The sequence below is a fragment of the Orbicella faveolata genome, unplaced genomic scaffold, assembly GCF_042242905.1.
Source record: "Orbicella faveolata isolate gen_17 unplaced genomic scaffold, um_ofav_v1 contig_34, whole genome shotgun sequence".
Classification (NCBI taxonomy): domain Eukaryota; kingdom Metazoa; phylum Cnidaria; class Anthozoa; order Scleractinia; family Merulinidae; genus Orbicella; species Orbicella faveolata.
The window spans coordinates 10,340,687-10,354,450 of record NW_028301563.1 but is presented as its reverse complement, the minus strand read 5'-3'; the positions used below and the strand labels follow the sequence as shown (position 1 = coordinate 10,354,450).

Below are 13,764 nucleotides of genomic sequence, written 5' to 3'. Positions count from 1 at the left end.
ATTGTCCTTGCAAGATTCTGGTGTTACATCAATATAATAACCATGTTGTCCTTGCCACCTGTCTATGCAGACAGCATATTAATATTCTGATAAGAAAAGAGGTGCCTATTAGGTTTTCAAGTTTAGTCTAAAAATAACAATTAGTTCATGAGCTCGCGTATTTTCCCCTATAGAAAAAGAAGGAACCGTTCCCTCGAATTATTAGCTTCTGTTTGGTCGACGTTAGCGGTGGATAAACATCATGATAAAAGAACTTTCCCGCAACAAGACCGAAAATAGATTGCCATGGAATTGAAATTGTTACTGTATACGAGACACGACAACAGGTGACTATAACCCGCTGCGCGATCTTGAATTTAAGATAATTTATAATTCAATATTTTATATTCCTTTTCGAAAGGAAAAAATCGGCAAAAAGGAGGGAAAAATCATTAGTATATTTCGATTATCAAACAAATCTCCCCAGTATTATGTCAGCAGCTTTTGCTGGAGTTCTGTATTTCTATCGGATTATATAGGTAAGCCTTCCACAGGTGAGTGCACAAAAACCGAACAAATAAATAATAGAACAGCTTTCGGCTGCCTGCGCAAATTGGTCTGCATTGCGGGTGGTTTTAAACAAACGGTACCACCTTCCTCTAACATACAATTTCATTTACAGGATAAAAATATGCAGGGAAGATGATACTTCTTGTGCTAAAAAAACAAACTTTTCTAATAATACAAAGTAAAATTATGTTCACATCACGAGATAAGAAAATTGAAGCAATTTGATAATTTGATAATTAAATTAATCCAAATTCAAAGTTGTTTATAGGATTTAAAAGTATCGAGTTATTGACCAAGGATTTACAGTAGGCACCTCCAGTTAACTGTTGGACACATTTTCCAATGAAGAGGAAAATACTCAGCATCAACCTTTAATCAAGTAAACACAGCCTTTTTTTAAACTGCTGTCATTTTAATTTTTTTTATATTTTAGAGGCAGAGCTGCTGGTTTAAGATTCGCTGCACTTCCTCGTTTTATATGCTGACAAATAATACATCATTTTTTTTTTTTTTTTTTGAATGAATTCGGTTACGAGTACAAATGCGTGTAGCATTCTATCACATCGCTTCCAAATCTACTACGGTAATCGGGGCTCATAACCGACCGTATTGGTTCACAATTCAAACAAAGATTTCAAACTAACCCTTGATCACGAACAGAAGTAAATACGCTTGCTTATTACATTTCACTAAATTGTCAAAACTGGACATATTATCGTAACATTATCAGCTTATGCTATGGTTTTGGCTCTCCGTAAGACAAAATTGAAAGAATGTGATGCTTCTTCGAACGAATTAGTTATCATTAGTGACAAACCTTCAATTATAGATCCATTTCCCAAATTATCAAGAATCTTTTAACAGACATCTTTAGCCAAACTGAAAAAAACTTAAGTTAAGATACTATCTATACCATAGAATGCAGGTAAAGAGGAAAATTTCCACTCACCCTGCGCCCGAGTTGGGAAAGGATTACTGAAATCCATGACACGAGAACGAAAAGCAGAGAAACACTCATTCTTAACCTGCGACGGATGTTTCCACTTAATAACTCTCAGATATAGGTCAATATAGTATTGAATAAGCACCAGTGATGTCTGGTCGAATTAAGCTCCAACAAAAGCTAACAGCGACTAATGAAAGATGACATGATATGGCTCACAGTTAAAATGTCAGACGTAAGCAATTCATGTCAATTTTTCGCGTGACGGATGACTCAGCAGACCTCAGCACGTTAAGTTTTCTGTTCCAGTTGCGCATTTCTAATGAGGAAAGAGAATACGTTTCTTTAATTTATTTGTTTACCAAGGTTGGCTGAATATGTCTAAAGGATAGCTATGTGAATATAAACTTTTTCTTTATTCGAAATAAAAGACATAGGTAAGCTAATTCACTGTCTTCTAACGATATTAAAGGGGATTTTCTACAGTTAAACCTTCCCTTACCAAACCAAACACTATTTTAAATGTATTTAAATACTATTTTTAAAAACTGTTTTTAACCTATTTTATGAAATAGATTAAAAACAGGGCGAAAAGTGTATTTTTAACGTAGTTTTCGACTGCTTTTAATGGTGTTTAAACCTGTTTAAAACACTATTGAAACAAAATTTGAAATGTATTTTGGAAAGCTTTTAAAAATATAGTTAAAATTCCAAAACTCGAAATCCTTTGCTAAGTTTAAAAATATAATTAAAATAGTCTGTAACTACTTAAAAAATCTCTCGAGAAACACAGCATTCGGAATAAAAACAGGACACAAATCGTTTTAAAAACAGCTTTTAATCTGCAAGACTATTTTTGAACTAGTTTAAATGACAATTTTAAAAGTATTTTGTACAAAATAGGTTTAAAATAGGTGCAAAATTATATTTTTAATATATTTTTCGACTGATTTTAAAGGTGTTAAAACCTGTTTAAAACACTATTGAAATCCACTGTCTCAAAATATATTTCAATAGTACTTTAAACAGTTTAAAAATTACAGTGGATCATATATGAAAAAATATGTCAAATACAATATAAATATATGAAAATAGCTTTAAAATAGTCCAGAAATGGCATTCAGTAATATAGTATAAAACAGTATAAAAATAGCACAAAATAGTATAAAAACAGTATGAAAATACAGTAAAAATAGTATTAAAATAGTTCAAAAATAGTGTCAAAACAGTATAACAATAGTGCCAAAAAAACTTAAACTTACATGTAACTATGCTCTAGCTGTGAACAACACATGACATGCTAGAAGTCAGTGTAGGGCAAACTCAAGCTTGATGGGGGTGCTTGGCTCTACTTCTTTCTTTACTTGTATAATCAATGTATGTAGCTCTACACTTACTGTATCTGTATATGAAAAGCTGTAATAACAGTTGAGCCTGCGATAATATTTTTTTTGTCTACTGCACATGTATAAAAGGCTAAAAGTTACTAAAGTTCTAAAAACTAAAACATTTTTGAGTGTACGGTCATCATCAGTGGTGCATATTTTCTTTGTTAAGAAGAATTGCAAACAATGTAAAGGAGTCAAAGGAACATGCATGTATCAATACCAATTGAGAACTTGAGGTTAAGGATCCATTACTTAGTATAAAACATCTTCTACATTGTATATCACTCATTTTAAGGCTAAATACAGGTTATTTACTTGTACTGGTATGCTATGTCTGCAGGGCTGTCATTAAGGGCTGTAAGCCGTAACACCTGTTATGGCTGAGTATGCTTGATTTTCCCTTGATGCTGCAGGTGAAATTCCCTGTTGTTTAGAGAAATCACCCAAAGTAACAAATTTGCTATGGGTGTGGAGAATAAGGCTACAGGTGACTAAAAAATTAATGACAACCCTGGTCTGTACATGGGAACTATATACATTGTAAATGTACATGCAGTACATGCATCAATCACTTCTAATCAAGGGAACCCTTTGGCCAATTTAGAGGGTACAACTTATTGTGTGACTTTTGTAAATTTAGTAGGTGATGATCATGTTGTGCAAAGGTTTTGTTCATCTTTCATCACTGAGCAATGTCTGAGGCTGCAACTAAACCCTGCATCATTTATGTGGTCCATGTTACAGTTGCAAGCAAGTTGTAGGTTTGATTTTGAGTCATGGACTTGTTTTATGTACATGTACAAGTGCATGTAGCAATTAAAGCTGTACCATCTTATTGGGCCTACAGATACATGTATTCAGACTACGAGTAGTCCCGGCCTCTTTCGCTTAGTCTATTGTGTGTGATGCAAATGAAAACAGCGAGAAAAAAAAATGTTGATTTTCTTTTGTGTCATGCATGAAACATAGACTAAGGGCCTCTTTATATGAGCGCGGTAACTGGCCAAGTGCTGTGTTGCAAAAGCGAAGCTATTTTGCCTAAAAAGTTTCATCCTGGTTACCCGGGCTGGAGCATTCATATGGGAAATTTTTCATCCTGGTCACTGAGATCTCAGTAACCCGGCCAGCCTGGCTTCTCATACATATATGAACACATCAAAATTTTTACGAAGGAAAGAGTGCCGAGGTGAGATCTCAGAAAATGAGCCAGGCTGGTTGACCGGGCTCATATGAAGAGGCCCTAAGCCAAAGAGGGAATACTCGTAGTCTTAGCAAGCAGGGCAGGGAAAAACCCACATCCCATTGCCTGGGGCAAGTAAATTTTGCTCTTGGGCAAGTGAAAATGGAAGTTTGGAGGTCTGGTCAGGTGGGCAAGTGAAATTAGCCTTGGTACATATAATCTTGTGAATGATAATTTCCAATCAAAGCCTATTTCAAAACTTAAGACTGCAAGATGAGCAAAACAGTGAGTTGAAAGCATGGATTAATTTAAAATCCAAGCATACTTTGTATCTGACACAACAATTGTGTCACTGTTGGTAGTTTCTTTCACCTAGTTTCATAGTGCCAGTAAACTCATTTTGTTATAGTCTATCACTGAATATAGACAGCAACTAGTAAATGATGTAGTTGATAGGGCATGAACCCTACGTGCCCATTGGGCATTATTAATATTTTAGTGGAACCAACTGAAAACTAAAATAAAATGGCCCACTGGGCAGCTAGATTTAATTTTTTTTTTTCCTGCCCTGGCAAGATGAAGCTTAAAAACGAAAACCACTTGCAGTAAGTTATAGGGAACCCAAGCTGTCACAAGTCAAGGTCATGTGCAATTTGAGGTAAAGTTTTACAAATACTAAAGTATTCCATCATGAAAGATATAATTAATGCATACCATGTTCCCCTTGAAATAAACTTTGTAGCCGCAGTGTACATGTATGTAATATATGATCGATAATATTATTATTTACAAGTTAACAAAAATTATCCCATCACGTTGTAAGGTTCATTCATTTCCAACAAGAAACAACTGTACTTTCACTGATGTGGCATGACTGTAGTAGCTACATATAGCTTCCTTTCTAACCCTAAATTTAGTTATTTCCTCCTTTAAAAATTTACCAACGATTGCAGAATTGCAGCAATAACTTTGTAACCGGAAGGCAGTTGAAAGACCCCTATCAGACTCACAGAGACTTTGGCCCTAACAGGGTAGCACCACTCTCCATCTCCTGTTTCTCAAAGCTGAAAATAAAAACAAAATTAATTACTGCATTGTTTAGTTATTGCAGGGTTTAATATTTTTGCCTCCATGTATGTTTTGTTACCATGTTAAGTCTATAAAGTTGCCTTTCCACTTGAAGAAAAACAAACTGTTTGATTCAACTTCCACAGCTCGCACTCTAATTTCCCTACGAAAAGATCGATCAGTTTATGCCATGTCAAGATAGTAAAATGATCACAATGGATGAGTAATTTACGGCTGCACAAAAATGGCATACACAGTTGCAAACATGTAACTGCCATATAACTGATCATACATGTATATAAAACAGTACCTAATTATGTAGACTGGACAAAGAACAATTCAAAATTCAGATCTATGTTTCATAGGCAATCATCTTATTCGATAAAACAGCTGATGTGGTTACAGATATGTTACACGTATTTACATTTGCATGCATCTTTTCGAATGAAAGACACACCAAGACAGAAGATGGTCGGCTTACCTCCATTTCCTTGAGACATTACCAAGTTGAAGTCTATTAGAAAGACAAATCATGGTCGCTGCACCCACGAGTCATATGATTCGGTTCGGTCCCTTAACTTTTCGTCCAGTAAAAGGTAAAAAAAAACAAACAAATGAACTGTTGCACGGGTTTTAAACGACTGGAACGAAACCTCCGATTTACAGAGCAAATTTTGAAATGGAAACAAGTCACGTGGTCACTCATATGATCTTTCATGCAATCACAGCTGACCAAAATGCTCGCATCAGAGTATTGCACCGGTGTCACAGTGATATGTGTATCCCCGTGATATGTGTATCCCCGCACACATATCACTAGTGATATGTGTATCCCCTCCAAAATGGCGACCAGTGATATGTGTATCCCCCACCCTCCTCCCCTCTACTTTAAATAGCAATATCCTCCTTGAAAGCGCTCTCGTCGTCCGGTCGCTTACTGGACGAACGACTAACCCAAACAGACTTAAAACACAAATCTCAATTTTTGTAGTTGAAAACACTTACGTATCTGCTGCTGGAATTGTGTTCTTGATCCTAACTGGTTTTCTGCGAGCAGGATACAATTAATTTAAAGTTGAACACCAAATGGATCTAGATATATTTCAATTTGAGTTTCACGGCACGGGATTTCTAGGACGATATTAATTGCGCGGTGCATTCTCACCCCTCGAGTAACGCATATTCTCCATTGTTCATCGCCTTGTTTGCATCTGAATTATTCGTGGAGTGAAACACATATCACTGCTTCGACCCGCTCGCCATAAAATGATTAGTGGCACTCGTGTATCCCCTGCACCCGCTTTTCAGTTCGACTTTTTGTAAGATATGTTAAGTCTCAAGCTGTATACATTGCTATACTGCGAATATTGCTAGCACGTTTCATAATATTCGACGTTCATTCTTCGGCAGTTAGCCTAGATAACGGCTGTCTTCAGGGGATACGCATATCACTACGCCATGTAATAATTAGTGATATGTGTATCCCCTGCATGCGGTCGTGTACAACCGAGGTCAGTGAAACTCCAGAAATCCCAAGCTATGAATAAATGCCGGGTGTGAATATTTCTAGCAAGCCAGTTTTGACAATGCCAATGTAATGGGGATTTTTCTTCTTAGGTAGAAAGCCAATATAACAGCTGTGTCCATGGGGATACACATATCACTAGTTCATGAAATAATCAGTGATATGTGTATCCTTTATTATCCCGTGCACGCGTGCACGCGTTTTTAGTGGAATTATCGAGTTTCAAACTCCAGTAAACCCAAACCGTGTAAAAACGTCGGGTGCTAATATATTTGCCTGCAGTTTTGACAAGGTTGATGCGCTATATTATAACAGTTGTGTTTATGGGGATACACATATCACTGCGCCATGAAATAATTAGTGATATGTGTATCTCCTGCACGCAATTTCAGTTTAGATATTTAGACATTCGAGTTGCAAACTCCGCAAACCTCAACCTGGGTATAAACGTCGTAGCGAGTAAGCAGCCAGCACGTTTCGGCAATAATTGGCCATTTTCGTCGATCAGGTAGATAGCCAATCTAACGGCTGTGTTTAGGGGATACACACTGAGATCACTGCGCCATGAAATAATTAGTGATATGTGTATCCGCTGTTCGAAGTTTTAGTCAGATATACAATCGAGTCGGTTGGAACTCAACCAAACTCAAGAAATCCTAATCTGCTCCGTTGGGCGCGAATTCATTTCTGGTTTCTCTTACTCTTTACAGCGCTCGTTGGAACCTCGCAACCGAGTGGCCATTTTGTTCGTTGAATGCCCAGGTACGTATCAGTGTTTTGTGTATCCCCACAGGGGATACACATATCACTAGTGATATGTGTGCGGGGATACACATATCACGGGGATACACATATCACTGTGACACCGGTGGGTCAGCGGAAAATCGAACGGAAAATCCGTCTGCGCCAAAAGTTACGACCGCCAAAACGAAGCAAGAGGATTGCATCGATCGCCACATTGGATATAGTTCTTAGCCCAGGATTTTTAACGGTACGGTATCTGTTTATTTTATCTGCTTAAACTCCATTTTTTTGTTTACAGCCCTCGTAACTTTTTCAAGCGTATTTTCGGTATTTTACCTTGAGACATACGCGGCTAATGCTTGGCGTCTTCTTGTTTGGATGCGCCAAATGTTTATTCATAAAAGAAGCTTTCTCTTAGATGCATGGCTTTGCTCCAGACGTAACTAATCACGTACCAAATCGAACGTTCGATTAAACAATCGAACTTAATCGAACGATTGGGTCCGAACACTCAAAGAACAAAATTGGGACATTCGAATGAATGGAATCGCACTTTGTTGTCGTGCGAGAATGTGTTGTACACATGTTCATGTATTGACTAATTGCATGCTATAACACATGAAATCCAAGCTTGAATCAAGCCTGCCATGAATAGCGAATCCTTGCATTTTGGTTGCGACGTTAGGTGTCACTCAACCTGTATTCGCCCTATTGTTTCTATCGTTAATTTTACTTTAATTATTTTCATTCTTCTATATTATGGATGTAGATTTCTTGGCAAAAATGATATTCACACAAAGGGGCTCTGGAAAATGGTTGAAGGACCTAGTGTTGGGGACTTCTCCCCATGCACATGTTAGTTTTGATCTTCAGTGGGGGATAGACAAGCATTCAGTGTAGTTCAAATTCACCAAATTTTTGATTAGATGAATGCACTATACATTTATGTGGCAGGTTGATATATTTTCAAAAAATATGGCTAAGCACAACAAAGGTTCAGGAAGAAGAAATTACCTGGCAAGAAGAAGAAAAAATAATGAAAGACAAGAGGACGAAGTAATAAGAGAAGGATGAAAACACAGAAAACTACCATGTAGCTGAAGTATTTCATTCTTTGCAAGAAACTGAGGCAGATGAAACAATTAAGTTGGGAAAGATTTGCAGAATCAGTGTGATTTACCACCAAGGCGTTTTTATTCGCTTTTGCTTGTAACATTTTCAAGAAACAGAGAAAATTTAACCAGTTACAGAATAACCCACTAGGACATGAATGAATGGGTAAGTGGATAATGCAGCTGATTCATGTACATAATTAATAATGAAATGTTCCAAGTCCTGGTTCGGTAGTTGTTGTTCGCGAGATCTTGAAGCTTGTGCTCTAGTTTGCAAGATGGCATCCAAGCAAATGCGCAAAGGCCTCTAGGTGTTCTGAAATGTTATTGTTAACAACTGAAAAATAAATCTTATCATTCGATGCATTTTGTCTTCCTTTTCATTGGCTGAGAGCCCACCAAGTGACCTGTAAATAACTGCCTACAAATAATGATCTGCTCATGCGTAGTGCCATGTAAATGTGTTTGCTGCAAATAATATTAAATTTTCCTCTCATGCGTAATTGAAACCAAGCTCTCAGGTGAAATAATTTAAATGGCAGATCGCTTCCCTGAGCTGTCAGAGAGTGATTTAAATGTGAAACCAAACTGGGTGGTCACAGATCAATTATTTGCCTCAGCCTTCAGCTTTGGTAAATAATTGATCTGCTTGCCACTGACAAATCATGATATTTTGCTCAACCTCATCCCGTAATAATTATTATTCACAGTTATTGTGAATTTGATACATATATTTGTTTGGTTTTAAAACCAAAGGAACCTGTGCTTTTTGCCAGCTTGCTGTGATGTTAGTAGTGAATGCCTCTTGTTAACAGATCAGAGCACAGACTCTTATAATATTAGCCTGGTCACAACATCTGTCATTGAAACCAACCACTAAATTCAACATAAGTCTGCTCATAACAGACTGGAACAACAACTTTTATCATTAACAACTGTTTATACAAAAAAAAAAATGGATTTCCTACATTGTTAACAATAATGACTAAACTGTTAAATGACTGTCAAATCTGGGAAACTGCAACTGCTCATATGGGAAGCAGGAAAAAAAGAATTGTTTAAAAGAACAAAAAAAAAAAAAAGGAATTTGGTTGTGAGATCTTGATTTTGGTGTACTTTGTGAGTGACAGCACTTTTGCAAGATCTTGAAGCATGTATACCATGATGAGTGACCACAATAAGTAACTGGCTGATTACTACAAGCAATTTTCTTTTTCATATTCAGTGGTTGTCTTTTCTTGTGATTTGTTTTGAGATCTTTCACGTGCACACTGTGAGTGGGACACTTTTTGCCAAAATTACATGTATGTAAATTATGTAATCTTGAAGCATGTACATGATGACTGATCACAATCAATAATTTGCTAATTACTGCAAGCTAGTTACATGTACCTTGAAATTTTCATTTTAATATTGAGTAGATGTGATTTTTTTTTGGGATTTGACTGTGAGATCTTAATTCTGGTCTACTTTGTGAGTGATGGCATGTTTTGCCATTAGGAGTGGCCCCAATCAATAATAAGTAATGTCAACCAATTACTTGGATCAATTTTCCTCGAGTTATTAGTTGTTGCTTTCAGAGATTTGATTGCTTCTGGTAAATTTTTAAAGTGATGACACTTTTGATAGAACTTATATATTGTGTATGTACATGCGGCCTAGCACACGCTCTCAACCTGAACCTCACTTGTGAACAAACATGGCATCTGTGACCATGTCCTTTTAGAGAAGACTGGGATTTACTTTAACGCCTATCGAAAAACTCCTTTGAGAAGTCCTGGAGTTGTTCAGTCTTTGCCTGCCATTTTGGTTATAAACCGTGCTTGATACTTTGAGAAAAAAGAAGGACAGGAATACATGTACATGCAGGGCGGCAAGAGAGTGCTTTTTTTGTAAAAAGGTTTGTTTGTCCACAGATTCATGTTTTTGGCTTGGCTAAATTATTGATTAATTTTGATATTGAGAGAGTCTTAAAAGCTTACATGTACACACTAAAAGTGTAAGCTTTTTGTTTTCCTAATTTTGCATTTGTTTAGGTGATGTCTATGCCAAATATTTTGTTATAATATGTGAGTTTATCTATTTAAATCCAATAGAGTAATGTTTATAATACAGATTCCTAAACACTATTCACACTGCACTCTAAGTTTTATATTTGATGTTGGAAGAGACTCTTACATTTACATGTAGGTCCTAGTTTTTGGGGCACCCAAATTTAAATTCCTTATGCGTGACCACTTGGCACAGAGCCAGTGCCAGAATGACAGCCACCGCTGAGAGCTATGAAATAGCCAGTTCCTAAGCCAGAACCTGAGCATGTGCCTGTGTCCATTTGGTCACCAAACAGACTGTAATGTCTGCTCACCTGTGATCTCTTCTATACCAAAACTGGAATTTATGGTACTGGTATTATGTCACCAAATGATGCAAATCCTATGTTTGGCAATTATTTCTTTAAAGCAGTTTTGCAGGAAGCTTTTAGAAAATTCAAACTGTCAGCTGATGTTAAAAAGTTCCCAGAGGTTACAGTCGATAACACTTTTGCATGAGTAATCACAGCATAATAAACAAAAGTTAAGACCAAGTTCCTGGCAAACAAGGCCAAACAATGATTTAATGAAACAATAGCGTCTGTATCTGATTTACAGTATAAATTTACAGGCAAAGATTCACACTGTTTTTGTCATAACTTCATGAGATTAACCAAGTGAAGTGGCTTAGTCATGAAATTGATTCCAAGAAGGAACATCAAATTTACATAGTAGATATAATATACTCCTTGCAAAACTAAATCAAAAACTTTAGACGACATCCCAAATTTAAATTCTATCCTCCAGCCATAAAAGGGCCCTCTTTCGGGGACTGAGGCACTGGTGGATCATTTTCAGCCAGATCTTTATTTCCCCTTTGAGAAGTAGTGCAGCTGATTTCTGGGACTGTCTTGCACCAAAGAGCTTTGTCCGCCACAATGTTTTTTGAAAAGAGAATTTAGGCTGCTGCTGGCTTTCACCTCTGTTTTAAATGCAAAATGGTCATACATGTAATCATGCAGTGGATGAAGGGCTTGAATCGCTTTCAGAATTACTTGGTCTTCTCCCACCGCCCTTTTGAAACATTGCATGGTTATTTTTGTTGTATTCCTGCTGTACAGTTCAGGTTGATAACAGTGGGCGAAAAAGTTCCACTCATGAGCGTGCGCTAGCCCAGCATGGTACATATAATATAGAACTTACCTGCTGTTTTCTAGATACAATGTAAACTAAACTCACTACAGTTGAGAATCATTGTGTTTAAAGGTTTTGTATTTAAAGCTTGAGTGAAAAGAAACTACATGTATAACCAGTTTTCAAAAAGGGGATGCAAATTATGTTGATTGAATTATAAATTTCCATTGGGCTAGATTTATAAATAGTGCAAAAATAGTGTATTTAAAATCTGTTTTTAAGATAGACATTATTGTCATTATTTAAAACTACTATTTAAATAATATACTCGCCTGATTAAACTTAAAATATGTTTAAAACAGACTGTTTTGGTTGTATTTTAAAGCTTATAATATGAATTGCTATCTCAAATAGGTTTTAAACTTCCTATGTAAAACATATTTTATGTTCTTGACATGTCAACTACATTTTAAATATCCTATTTAAAGACTCTTTTAACTCTGAAAATTTGTAAAATACTTTTTAAACCTACAGCCATTGCCAACATAACTTTCAAAACAGGGTTTAACTAGAATTTTTAAACTGTTTGAACGAAATTTTTATGGCCATAGTATTAAAATAGATTTTAAATCCCCTATTTAAACCCTGTTTTGAGCTCAAACTACGTTAAAAACAGAGTGAAAATCATTCCAATGTCATGAAGTAGGTTTTAACTATACTTGAAATACAGTACAAACAAGAAGCGAAATTTTGAATTTTGTACAAAATAGCACAAAAATACCCTATAGTGACTTCAAAATACTGTTTAAATCGTCTAAATACGTTCAAAACAGTTTAAAATCAGTTTAAAAATACAGCTGTTTTGGTAAGGGTTGGATCAAAGAAGAAAATAAACTTCAAAAATTCCGGTTTTAATTATCACAAATAACTACGCGCACGATAACGCAGCTTCAGATTCTCGCTATTTCTTCTCATCGCATCAAGCCTGTTGATTGGTATGCTCTCATTAGTACCATATCCTCACTGCATACTCATTACCTCATCGCATAAGATTAAGTTATGGGAAGAGTCCGCGACTGATGAGGCAATAGGCATGCAACGAGGATATGAGCAAATAGGAGCTTGGTCAACCGCCACCAGGGGAGGTAGGCGGGTCGCAAAAGACGACTGTCTTTGTGGAGTACAGGGCGAAAAGACTACGCTTCAAGCGGAGAGACCAAATATAAAATCCAAATGGCGCAAAGCATTACCGACGCCACCAGCACGGGCGAAAACGGGGAAATGTTATGGAATAACAGCATGTTTTGTAATGAGCTAATTAATTATGCAGTGCATGCGAACAGTTTGAATGTTATTTCCGTGAACTGGATGTCTCATCAAGTTGGTATCGTTAATGATTTCTCTTTTTCATCCGGCGTGTTGTACCTGAATATATTTCATTTTAAATGATAAATTCTCGATGTTGAATACCCAGAGGAGTTATAGAATATTGGGAGTTAAACGTGCTCAAAATCAATAAGGTTTACGACGCAAGATCTTTTAGTCAGAGCTTACACTTTTTCATAATGTCACAAAACTTTTGCAATTTTGCTCCTTGACATCAGGTGTCTGTTGATAATTCCCAGACAGTATTTGTTCCCTTAAAATGATCCAAAATTGTCCCTTTTTCCATTTAACATGATGACCTTGCCCTTTTGTTCCCGAAAATATCTTTAAGTCTCCAAGAGGCGAAGAAAGCGGCAGATACAGATTGTCAAGTAGACGTAGTTTAGCTAAACCACACGTTGTCAATACAGAAAAAATTGTGATCATTATGCCACCAGTGTTTATATTCACAGTTTGACTCCGTCATTCTTAAAATAGTTCATGTTTTTATTAAAGAAGAATTCGCGAAAGGGTTGTGAGAGAAACAGAGCACAGGGCTAGTGACAGATTGAGGTGGAGAGAAGATGTTGCGGCCCTATATGCCACGTGGTGAAGCGGACAGTTATTAGTTATGTAGTTTACCCGACAGGTTGATGCCGTTGCCCGGAGTGTGGCAGTCACCATGTCAAGGGTGCGAGTTGGGGCGATCAATGTATGTGTGAACCG

The 13,764-nt window shown here is 36.6% G+C and overlaps 2 long non-coding RNA genes across 2 annotated transcripts; one reads left to right on the top strand and one right to left on the bottom strand.

The window, feature by feature from the left end:
- Nucleotides 1–2,311: 2,311 nt before the first annotated feature.
- Nucleotides 2,312–5,822, bottom strand: LOC149104742 (uncharacterized). The gene is made up of 2 exons (XR_016201297.1): nucleotides 5,610–5,822; nucleotides 2,312–5,124 (listed from the first exon to the last, which is right to left on the bottom strand). It is a non-coding gene; the product is annotated as an uncharacterized LOC149104742 (long non-coding RNA).
- Nucleotides 5,823–6,932: 1,110 nt separating this feature from the next.
- Nucleotides 6,933–8,523, top strand: LOC149104741 (uncharacterized). The gene is made up of 2 exons (XR_016201273.1): nucleotides 6,933–7,644; nucleotides 8,352–8,523. It is a non-coding gene; the product is annotated as an uncharacterized LOC149104741 (long non-coding RNA).
- Nucleotides 8,524–13,764: the final 5,241 nt, after the last annotated feature.